Genomic DNA, 12,679 nt, shown 5'->3' with positions numbered 1-12,679 from the left:
TATATAGCAGCCGAAGCTCGTATGCTTCACTTCTCGACGATATTACACGCCTGGTGCCAACTGAGCTATTTTCATAGCATATTGGCATTTATGACATTTATGAAAACACGACAGACATGTTTGAAACAGCCGATACCGAAAACTTACCCCAGAAATATGATATTGCCACTGTCTAGTAGCACCCTATCAAGTTATTAAGCCCTAATCGCATATATTTGATTTGGCGAAGTTTATTAAATTAATGTTGGACGTATGCTGTACTTACAGTTTAACACACGACACACGAATCCAACCGTTTAATTCTAAGTTATTAGCTAACCATGCATGGGTCATGCTTATCTTTCAATGATAATCATCCAAAATTAAACATCGCTAGTTAGTTTATTTGACCTTTGTCTTGTAATTTCCACGTGTGCTAATGACGTGTGATTTTATAAGGAAATTATGGACTCCAATTCATAATTTTAAAGAAATAATGAAACCTGCCTCCGAAGTTATAATCCAAGAAATCTTTTTTCTTTAACATTTTGTGCGAGTGTGTGCTCATTATGGGTCATACATGTATTTCGTTTCTATTATCTGATTAACACTTTTGCTAAGGGCATTGGCATCATTATAAAGACTTTCTCATGGATGACTTTTAAAATGAATTTTTTTCGTATATATTAAAAAGAAGCATTAGTTAAGTATCTTAGGTCACATGTGTGCATTTCATTAATCAAGCTGATGTATGGCCACTTTTCACACCGTAACGACCAATTTTTATGGAATTCGCAAAATGCCTCAAATCATACATTCAATTTGCATTCGATTCCTATCAGCCATTAATCAGTATCCTGTTCGGCAATTTTCTGGTTGGCTTATTGCTCACACTACTTTATACACAGATTAGATTAATTAAGTTAAATCTGCTTATGGAAAATTATAATTAACGAATTACGGAATGAGTAAGGCTGTGTACTCCTGAGGTTTACAGGTGTATTACACAAACTAACATATTATAATAACACGTAATTAATACAAATTTAAAAAAATTCGTGAAACAGTAACTTTTAACTGAGTCATCCGCTAATTAGCATCGCAATCAAACATTATTTTAAGTGTTTGTTACACATTAATACGTTTTTTCGAACTAGGCCTCTCCACTGTAGAGGTTTTGCTCACGGATTCCAGAAACTAGTATACACAAAAATACATTTATATCAACTATTACTACACTTGCATCACAGTAATAAAAGCTATCAACCAAAAAAGATTTGACCACCTTCACTATCGCCAGCTCTTGGATAAATCAACGTGACTGAATAAAATTCGTGCGTGCGATACTTTCTCATGGTAATTTAAATTAGTCGCACTAATTTACACTAATAAACTCAGGCGCTGATATGTGATCAGGAGTTAAAGCAAAGATGGGATCAAACTTTGAAGATAACGTATATTTTTATAGACTTTCATTTTAACTAAGTAAAACTGTAATTAAGTCCTACGGGAGAAAAAACTCGATACCGTAGGACATTTGACACGTATGACAGGAAACGGAAAGCATTCACGTAGTATATAAGTACCAATAATATGCACGCACTTAATAAAGGGTCTGTCCCGAAAGTTAGAGGAATGACTTTTCCCGCCAAAATTAGCTCAAATCGGGTATTGATGACCCGCGTGCTAATTAAGCATATTGGCCAGGGCTCAATATACTCCCAGACATCAACGAGCTTTCAATAAGTTATTTATTGCGTTAGAAAACATTATTTTCACAAAAATAACTTCGGCTGGAGGTAAAATAAACTGTTTATACTCAATTAACTATGATTTCAAAATGTGCATATGAATGAAAAACGTATTTCGCATTTTGAAGAGCTGTAAAAAAATATAACTGAGCCCTTCATGACCTTCTTTGGCAAAAAAATAGCACCCATAATATGTTAGAGATTCCAACTTAAATTTCGGTTTCTTACACCCACGGGGTCTATTACTAACTGCAAATCGACACAAAAGTGAATAACTACAGCAGATATCATCTCCTATATTCCGGCGTCAGGTCAATGTTTTTAGACATGCACGGTTCTCATTCTTCGAAGAGTATTTGACCCCTGTTTTCCATTTTTGCTTCTCATTTTATGAAAATTCCCCTATCTAAACTCTAGTACACTGTGCTACAGCAAACATTGAATGGAGCCCAAGAAGGATATTTTGAAGCCTCAGTGAAGATAATGAGGTTGAAGTAGCAGACTAAAATGGATCAAATATGAAGGCCGGAATGTGAAGATATTTGCCCAGAAGAGTAAAAGGCTAAAGGACAGTCTGATAGAAACTTGATGATGAATTTGATATATAAATCAGACAACATACGCAGGTCATTCAATAGACAATTAGAAATATTAGGGAAACAAATTATTTTGGGTATATTCTTTGTTCTTTAAACAAAATATCATTTTAGCTCGATACAGATTATCCCAGCGTTTCTCTAACTAACTTTTTTAAGCCGTTTTAAGAATCGTTCGGAAGGTCCCCAAAATAGGCACCTGCGTTCGACGTGAATCGTTTTCCGCGGAGGTTTTTTTTTGCTAGTTTGGAGATTAAAATAACTAAGGGGCGGACAAAGCTGGGGAATAAGGCGGATGTTGTAATAATTTAAACTTCAATTCCTTCAGTTTTGCTATTAAAACTGTCCAGGTGTGGACCCGAGCATTATCTTGATGGAAGAGAATTTTCCTCTTTGGTAAATTAGGACATTTTTCCTAGATTTATACGCTCAACCGGTGAAATAACGACGCATAATAATAACAATAACCCTTCATCAATCATTTGTTCTTTTAGAAAATAATCGACGTAAATGACTGCGCGTGTATCTCTAATAAATCCTAGCCATCACCTAGTCGACTAATTTCACCGCCTTCGCCTTTAGAAACCCACTGTTTCTGCTGTTCATTTGTCTCACTCTGTGGTGTAGTAGAATATCCATATTTCGCCCACAGTTATACATCGACGCAGAAACCCGTCAGAATCGCCATGGAAAAGTGCTATAAAAAAACCTCCGATTCGATCACACGCTTGCGTTTATTCTCCACTAAGAGAAAAAACCATCTTGGCGAGATTTTTTTCACACCCAATTTTACGTGCAAAACTGAAAACACTGCACCTTGCGATACGCAGGCCTGTGGGCCTCAGATACTTCGCGAACGTTGATTCGTCGCTCAATCAAAACGAATTCGTGGATTTTGTCATTAATTTGGGAGGAAGTCTCTTCCACTGGACGTGCTGACCACTGGTCATCATTTTTAGATGCACAGTGATGTTTAAACTGAATTATCCAAGTTCGTGCTCTCGCAAACACATCAGCTTCATCCAACTCGGTATTGATTTCTTTTGGTGTTAAGTCATTTGAACATAAGAGTTTAATCACCACACGAAACTCATTTTTCCAAATAAACAAAGGTTTGTGGCTTCAAACGACCATGTAAATGAAACGACGTCGAAACCAATGCTCATCATTTGTATCCATGCCTCTGCTCTTTCTGTGGGGGAGCCTCCCGCTACCTGCAGCGTTGGGTCACATTTCTTTCCGGTGTCCTTGGGGGAGGAGACCGTTGTATGCTGCATGCCCATGTGGTAGTGAAATTTCGCTTCTAACTTGCGCGTTGTTGGATCAATTTTACCAACATCCTGCGGTGCAATTGTTTGTTAATTCATAGTATGTGTATTTGCATGCGTGTAAGTGGAAAGGGTTTCTGCATGAATGTTATACGCCACATTGAGTATGGGTTTGCATGGATGGGTTGATTTTGCGTGTGGTTTTGTTCTCTATTACGGGTGGTGACCTAACACCCCCCGCCACACACGCTCGCGGCAGCTTTCGGTGTATTATGTAGATGTACGTAGATATACGCGGACGTTTAAACTGTACTACTCAATTATATGCATTTGCAAACACATGAGGAGATGTGCCATAAATCCATCCAACTCGTTTTTGATCTCTTTGGGTGTTAAGCCATTTGAATATATGGGTTTAATCAACACACGAAAATCATTTTTTTCATTTGTCCATATAAAAAAAGTTTTTTGCTTCAAACGACTATGAAAATGAAACCCCATTATGGATATAGCTGAAAAAGCAGTCTAGTGAAAGATGAGTGTTCGCACGGAGGTGTCAGCGGCGTTAAACTACTTATCCCTGCACCTCCGGGTTCTCCACGCACGTTAGTTGTAACTACAGCGGATGGAGAACCCGGCAGTGCAGAGACAAAGAAAAATGAGTGTTTATCAATTAACATTTCCCATGCTAGGAGCGCCATTTCTAGGATTTTTCGAATGGCCCATGTAAATTGAACGTAAATGGATATGAAAATATATACCCGAAAACATATCCTTTTCGTCAATGCTCACTTTGTAAAATTATAAGTACAAAAATGAGACCCGCGTTAATTCAATAGTAATTGTTATCAGATTATCAGCTATCCGCAGAGGCACTTAGTATGGGTCTGTTTAAGTATGGCATTGCGGACTTCAAAGAAGCTAAATTGAGACAAATCATTTATAAAAGAAACTGAAACACCCAGAAGACATGAGGGGGAGGACTACACATACATTTATTTATTTATTCAGTAAAAGTCCGAAAACAGCACATTCTGGCCTTTACATCGAACTATTAACAGCGACAACAATGATCACATTTACAAACACCCAAGCCCTAGGTGGAGGAAAACTCACCCAGGCGGGAATCGAACCCGCGACCCTTGGAATAGCAGACGAGGACGTTACCCCGCCGCCACCGGGGTCGGCAAGAAAATAAAAGGTGTAATTGATTTCAAAGAATAAATTCCTAAGTTTATCGCATTCCTGGATACAGACGAACGCAAAACATGATCAGGAAAATATTACGGGAAGGGATACGTTAGATAAGGTGGACTTCAATGTGCAGCCATTTATAAAATCCACTCCCCTACCAAACGTGTACCAACAAGTGATACTTTCACCATTTCAAATCCAAGGCGGATACCGAATACTCCCCGCTTCATTATAACAATTTTATTTGCAGCATTTGAGGAATACAAAATATTTCTCAAAAACAAGCAACTCACATCAGGGGTAGTAGAACGTGGGGTGAACTATGACGACTCATACAAGATGTAAATAGATGCCAGAGTCGTCGAAAATATTCTCTCCAAGAAGAAAAGCTAGCTGTGCGCCGAAAAGATGGCGGATTCAAGAAAATTTAATGTCGTAACTAATTCATTACCGAGAGGCACCAAGCGAAACTTTAGGGAGTTTTAGCATTAAAAGTTGAATTATCACAATATGAATGATATCAATATGAAATCTTTTAACATGATAAATACTTTAAATTTAATCCACGTAGCTTGTAACTAAATCCTCTGTCATTCACAAATTCTATCCAGAGCCCTGGAAGAGACCAAAATGTAAAACGTGTCCTATCTTCACCACTCCTTTCCTCCCTTCCCAAATTATCAATTCTCTCCCATTCATGGTATTCCCTCAGGACACTCCCGCAATGCAATCTACCATCTAACCTGCAAACTCTCTCCCTCCTTCAAAGTTGGGCATTGCACAACACCCATCTGCATCCGCATTAACAATCACCGCACCTCATGCTAACCCTCTTTGGCATTAGACCCTCTATCATTACCCATAACATGCCTCTATCCATTATGTCTCATTTAGCGATCGTATAAATGTGTACATTATCGCATCTGTTCCCACTTCATACGTACCGCTAAAACTCCAAAACCTCGAAGCGTCATGCATTTGGCTTCTGGGGGCTTGCTAGGACCCCGGATTAAACATTGCCCACTAGGATGTTATACCTTCCCCCTTCCCGTCGACCCCCACCCTGCTGAACCACCCCAAAACCTCCCTCTACCCTCCTCACCTCCTACGCCAACCCTCCGCTCCCTCCCATTGCACGTACTTCCTAGAAAAAGGAAGTCATACTAAGGAAATTATTAAAAATAACTGTGAGAGCCATTATTTGCCTTTCAAAGTTTCTGTGCAGTCGACACTCGCGTGACTAAACTTATATTCATTAAAAGAAGAATACAATGTATTTTTCCACGATTTTTTATCACGGTACTACTAGCTTCAACGCTCAGGCGTCATCATCATGTACTAATAACGTTCAGGAATAAAGAACAGAGGAAAATACATTGTGTTCTTCATTTATTGAACTAGAACTTTCAAAAAGTTGAGCCAGAAATAATCGAATGCAATCTCATATTCATTTTTCTAAACGTTTTTCATGAATAGATGTGCGTATATGATAAACGAGCGTGTGTCTACATATTTATAAACACACTAACATATATGTGTGTAAATAAATAAATATATATATATATATATAAATATAATTATTATTAGGTAATCTACCGGTTAAGGGAGGTTTTTGGATGGACAAAGCTCCTAAATAAATATTTTATGACTACTAGCAAAACACAACATCCTACTTTACATCAGGCCCCTCTTCATCTCTGAGTACCCTCTTCCTCCCTTCATCCTGTCCAACATCCCTATCCTGTTCCTTCCCTTTCCATGTTTGCCTAACATTCTCCTTTCAATTACAGTCTCCAATATCCCGCTGCCGGTCAATACCCCCTTCAGCCACTTTTCCTGCCTCCATAGGATTGCTCCCAACAAACCTCTCTCTTCGCCCACCATAACAGGTACTTCCTCGTTTGTTTTCTTCTCTGTCCATTTCACCTTCTCCATTCTTCTCCACACCCACATTTCAAAATCCTCCAGTCTACGTCTATCCTCCTGCTTCAATGACCAGGTTTCCACGCTGTACATAGCTACGCTCCATATCAAAGTTTTTACGAGTCTTTTCTGAACATACTATTTCAACTTCCCCGTCATCAACTCCCTCCTCCTTGTGAAAGCCTCTTTGCCTAGCACAATTCCTCTCCTCACGTCCCTACTACTTTGACCGTGTTGGTCCAAAACACTACCGAGATACGTAAACTGTTCTACTTGCTCCAGTTTTTACACTCCTATTTTAATGTTTAGCTTAGCCTTTTTCTTTCTAGAAAATCGCATAACCTTTGTTTTATTAATATTGATTCTCATCCCATACCTGTCGAACTGAATTTCCAATTCGCTCAGCAATGCCTGCAACTCCTTGGCTGCCTGAAAAACTAAAGCTTGGTCATCACCAAACCTAACTGATTTTACGCATACCCCGCCCACTTTCATTCCTACCTCCAATTCTTTCCATGCCTCTTTAATCATTTCCTCTGCATACAGGTTGAGCAGCAACGGTGCTAAAAGGCAACCCTGCCTTACACCTCTTCCTGACACTGCCCAATCGGAATCCCCGTTCCCCACCCTCACCTGAGCAGTCTGAGACATGTATAGGTTGCGGATTAGCCTCCTTTCCCTCCAATCTATTCCTATTTTCTTCCAAATACTCATTAGTTTTTCCAAGTTCACTCTATCAAACGCTTTTTCGAAATCTACGAAACAGGCAAATACCTCCTGGTTGTGTTCTATATTCCTCTCGTTTAATAATCTCAAAACTGCAATGGCATCACGCGTACCTCTCCCCTTCCTAAACTCAAACTGATCTCCCCTAAGTAATCATTTTCCGTACTCACAGTAAAAAAAATTATATATATGTATTTATAAAATACTTATATTATATATATTATAATATGTATATAATATATAAATATATATTATTTCTATAAATTTATATATGTATTTATGTGGGTCGCGGTAGTCCAGCGGGTAGAGCGTTGGACTGCTGACCAGAGGGTTCCGGGTTCGATTCCCGGACGAGGCACTCTGAGCACCTGCAGCTCCACCCAAAGTGATTTTTCGGGTACCAGGTCTTCCTGGGAAACCATAACCGGCACAGGGAAAGCAACTGGCCCCGCTAACCTGATGCGTGAATTTCACACGCCGTCGCGCTAATTACTGGGGAACTCCATCGCTTACCAAACCGATCTTCGCTTTGATTAATGTGTTTATCGTTATATATAATATATATTTCTAATATATATATTATATATATATTATATATATATATATATATATATATATATATATATTATATATATTATATATATATATATATAATATATATATATATATAAATATATATATATATATATATATATATATTACACCAATGTGAATACGCACCCAAGGAGCTGGAGGCCACGCCGACCATTCCACAAACACGCGAGCATTCACACGCATGGAACTCACCTGGAAAGAAAAACAATGCGGTAAGTATAGAGAACAAGAGAAACTGACCGAACGATAGGGTGTAAATCACTCACAGATGCCTATTGCTGGACAGGATATGACCTTTCTTAATGAAGATAGAAGGCATAGCTGTGATTGGTGCCACAAGTGCCACGGCCGAATTTTAATAAAACAAATATAAAAAGCGAAACCAGTCGGTGCCCTAAACGTACTTGCTGGCAATAAACTGGGGATTGAATATCGGTTTCGCTGGAATTATTATATCATCAATGAAATTATTCATTACAAAGGCGAGGAAAGCATTCATTTATGCATGACGCACGGAGTAGTTCTAGTGGGGTGGGAACAAAGGTCGAATAGGCACACCACAGACGTAAATCCACAACTCGAAGGGAGAGCAAGAAAGATAAAAGGATTTCTGCGCCTAATATCTAATGGCTCAACCACAACTCACAGACAGGATAGAATTATAATAAACATAAAACACACTACCACTATCCAACATTTATTTAAACCATAAAAAAACTTTGAAAATTATAAGTATTAAATCATAAATGTTTAAGTACTCAAAGGTTATTAAGATACTCACTGAAAGTATAAGCACTTATAAAAATACTGTACCTCCATAATTGTAGGAGAACAGAGTTACACGTAAACTATACTTCACCGCACATGAAATGTCACGATCGTTTATTGAATTTAATGTGTTTTGAAAGCAGCCCCTAAGTAAATTGTGTAGTTCATTTACACCGATAGTGCTTTTAATTAATTTTCATGATGTTACGCGCATCACATAGGGGCAATGTCCAAAGTCATGGCAAAACTACTCGAAGAGGGGATTGTTTGGAGAACTCCAAAGGAAACCGCAAAAATTGATGCAGATAATTTTTTTGCCGTTGGGATTTTGAAGACCGTAATAGCGGGGAGAATGTCAGACAAGCGGGGAGGGGTTAGGAAAGGTATTTGGGACGAAATGAAGGAAGGAAGGAAGTGTACGTAGTTGAAGAGGGGCCTAGTGTCAGGTAGGGAATCGGGTTTTCTTAGGTTAGAAGAGACCAGGGAATTGTCGCTATACCGTTGTGTAGCCTTGGTCCATCTTAATTGGCAGATTACCAATAGTATTAAAATAACAAAAAATAATTTTCAACGCAAAAAAGACCAATGAAAGTGGCGCAATAAATGCTATCAGATTTTAGGAACACAAAATCTTTAAAAAAGGTTTCCTATTTTATATTATTAAATTCCATACACACACACACATATATATTTATATATACCTGCCCATTTATATATATATATATATATATATATATATATATATATATATATATATATTTATATATACCTGCCCAAGGGAAGATCAAAATGTGGCATAATAATTGAATTAAGCACATAAAAGTATTGAATTAAAAGAATACATGGACCAATATGTGATGCAATAAATGTAAAGGGTGGATTCGAAGTATTCATTTGGTTCGCGAGCTGTCTTATTAGGGTTTCCCCAAACAGGATATCAAGCCTGGAAATAAACGCCATCGACTGCGAGGAACAGTGGGTCAATATAAGAAGAATTGAGAATAATATACATAGCCATAGGAGCCGTCAGCCCATAGCCTAATCTCAGGGACAAAATAACGGCCATCGGAGACCACTGGTGGCCTGGAGGCACTGCATTACTCGTAAACAACCTTGAATCTCTGTGGTGCCCATTGGTGTGCTGCATCTTCCCACGGTGGCTCCAACCTTATCCTTAAGCAACATTAAAGTTTTTCCTTTCCATTCCAACACACCATTGCATCAACATAAAAAGAGGCTTCTATCACACTGTGAAAAGCTTCCTAAGATTATTTTTAACTTGAACAACTTTGCAATGACACAAAATAGGCTACTAGAAAGACAAACTAACACTGTAAGTTTAGACGAAAAATGTCCTCCAGAAAAATTTGGGTGAAATGAAAATTTTTAGGATCATTCCAAATATTTCCTCTGAGTTGCATTCCAGTAGCCACAATCCCGCACGATGTCAACGGACTCACTGAAAATAGCTATTTGCGAGTGACACGCGAAAAGCATTTACGACAGGAAAAGCCCGCGAGGTGCGGGTCCATTGGGAGAAACAAAAACATGACGACGAGGAAAAGTTGGAAGGCCCGAATACCCGCGGTGCCTCAGCCTCCCTCCGTCGTATGAGCAAAACCAGTGAATTTTCAGCGTTTGAACCTTCTCGACTCGTTTGGAATCGGGGGCAGCTGGCGGAGTCTCCCCGGCGGATCGGCTCGGAGTTCCCGGGAGTGCTGACGGATGCTACAGCGGCTCTCCTGTTTCCCAGTGGGACATCACGCGGAGGGCACCTCAACGAGGACCGCTGTTCGTCGGGAGGGAACCCGGGGCGCGGTCTCTTCAGCCCCTCTTGGTAAGAGTTGACCAATGGCGATGGGCCTTTAGTACCTCCTCCAAACACCGCCTCCTCATCTCTTTCTGGCCAAAAGTTTCCGCCAGGCCTTGCTCTTCTTCTTGAGGCGCGTTTATCCATTCCCATCGGCCTTTGTCACATGCCTTTGTCATGGATGCTGCTATCCCCCAGTACAAGGACAACATCAGCCTCTTGTACTCCTTTCCTCCATATTTTTCTTACCATCCCCTTTCCCTTCTGTTTGGTGGTTCTCAATGCCATACTTACAAGGCCCTCCGTTTATCGTTCATTCTTCAGAGATTGTCCATACCATGTCGGTATCCTTCCTTTGATCCCGTCCATTATATCATCCCTCTTCTTCGCCCCTTCTCTCAAATAACTTACTTCAGGATATGCCGTGACCTCGGCTCGTCTGCCGCGTCCATTTCTAAGTGCCCTTCTATCTTAAATGAGGCGAATGGCTTCAGTTTCAGTGAGTATCTCAAAATAATAATATATCAGTGAACTTACCAACATCAAGACAAAATCACTCCATTAAAGTCTCAAAGAATAGACGTATAGCGTCGTTTTCAAATCAATCAATAATGATACTGAAATTGAAATTAAACCACTTGGCTTTTCCAACCAGAAAAAATTTTTATTTACTACCTAGGTTTCGCTATGGCAAAACATCATCAGGAAAAATTTAATATTTTTACCTGATGATGTTATACCATAACGAAACCTAGGTAGTAAATAAAAAAATTTTCTAAGTGGAAAAGCAAAGTGGTTTTATTCCAATTTCAATATGAAGATTTTTCACCAATCGACGCCAGAAACTGTTTTATTCAATAATAATACGTCAATATAATGGTTTGAGACGTCACTTTGTGGAGGCGATTAATATCGGAAAAGAAAATTAAACAAAGTATTTCCTTTCCCGAAATGAAACGTCAAATTAATATTGCAATGGTAACTAGCTGTAACATTTTATCATTACATGAAAAACTGCAACAATGTATTTTGCTATTTTGGAATATCTCCAAATGACATGATATTGTCACATACTTTGTGCCCATCACACTTTTTTAAGAACTTCCCAGTAGACGAACGTCCAGTTATTTAGCATGAATGTACATCGCCAAATTAAACAAACCTCTAAAAGAGAATTCTTTAAGAATTTTAATTTCATAGATCGTTGTTCCAGTTAATTAACCCGAGTGAAAGTCATTGAGGGACTGATAAAGATCACATAGCTGCATGGCAAAATAATAAGTTAGACGGCTTCGAAATAATGACTGATTTTAAAATTACACCAGCGCGTGTAAACATCGTCACTGCCCGTCTCCAGTGCATTGCTAGACGTAATGAGTAGGACAACACTTACAGGTCTACATACAAGCATGTGATGGGTCCGGCTCGCCAGAATGAAACATCTTTCTTTAGAATACGGCTGCGGTGATTCTAACCCTATTCCGACTAAACTTCTCTTTCTGCATGGCTAAGAATCTAAAGCGGACTTCATTTCGGTGTCAATGGAGAGAAAATGACGGGGACAACTTATAACTGCACAAGGGTTTTCTATTTTTTTTAGCATATCACTCTTAAAGAGGTCCTACCACTTTTAGGAACTCTATCAGATGGAATGGAGTTTGAGGAATTGATAGAATTGAGAACTGAACTTCGGCTCGGCCATGAATCCTAAAAGCAAACATTTGAAATCGACACTGAACGAAGAACCAACACGTGTGCCGTGAATTCATAATATAATCTCATTTTTCACAAAATACCAATGTCATACTATTCCTACACCTCTTAACACTATTTGAAACTATCTTCATCTTTTATTTTAGTAACCTGAAACCCACCGCTATGATGTGTGGCAGGGGGTGAATACACACCGGACTAATGTTTACCCGAATATGACCCTACCGCCGTCGGACAATATTATTCTCTGATCCCTTATCACTCGCGGAAAAAATGGCATCTCACATCTATCTGCTCTACACTTCCATTTCTCTAATTTTATTGACGTGATCTTTCCTACCGTGGTACGATGGGGGC

This window comes from Hetaerina americana, unplaced genomic scaffold, assembly GCF_022747635.1.
Source record: "Hetaerina americana unplaced genomic scaffold, ioHetAmer1.1.p SCAF_5, whole genome shotgun sequence".
NCBI lineage: Eukaryota > Metazoa > Arthropoda > Insecta > Odonata > Calopterygidae > Hetaerina > Hetaerina americana.
Note: the sequence above shows the minus strand (reverse complement) of the source record.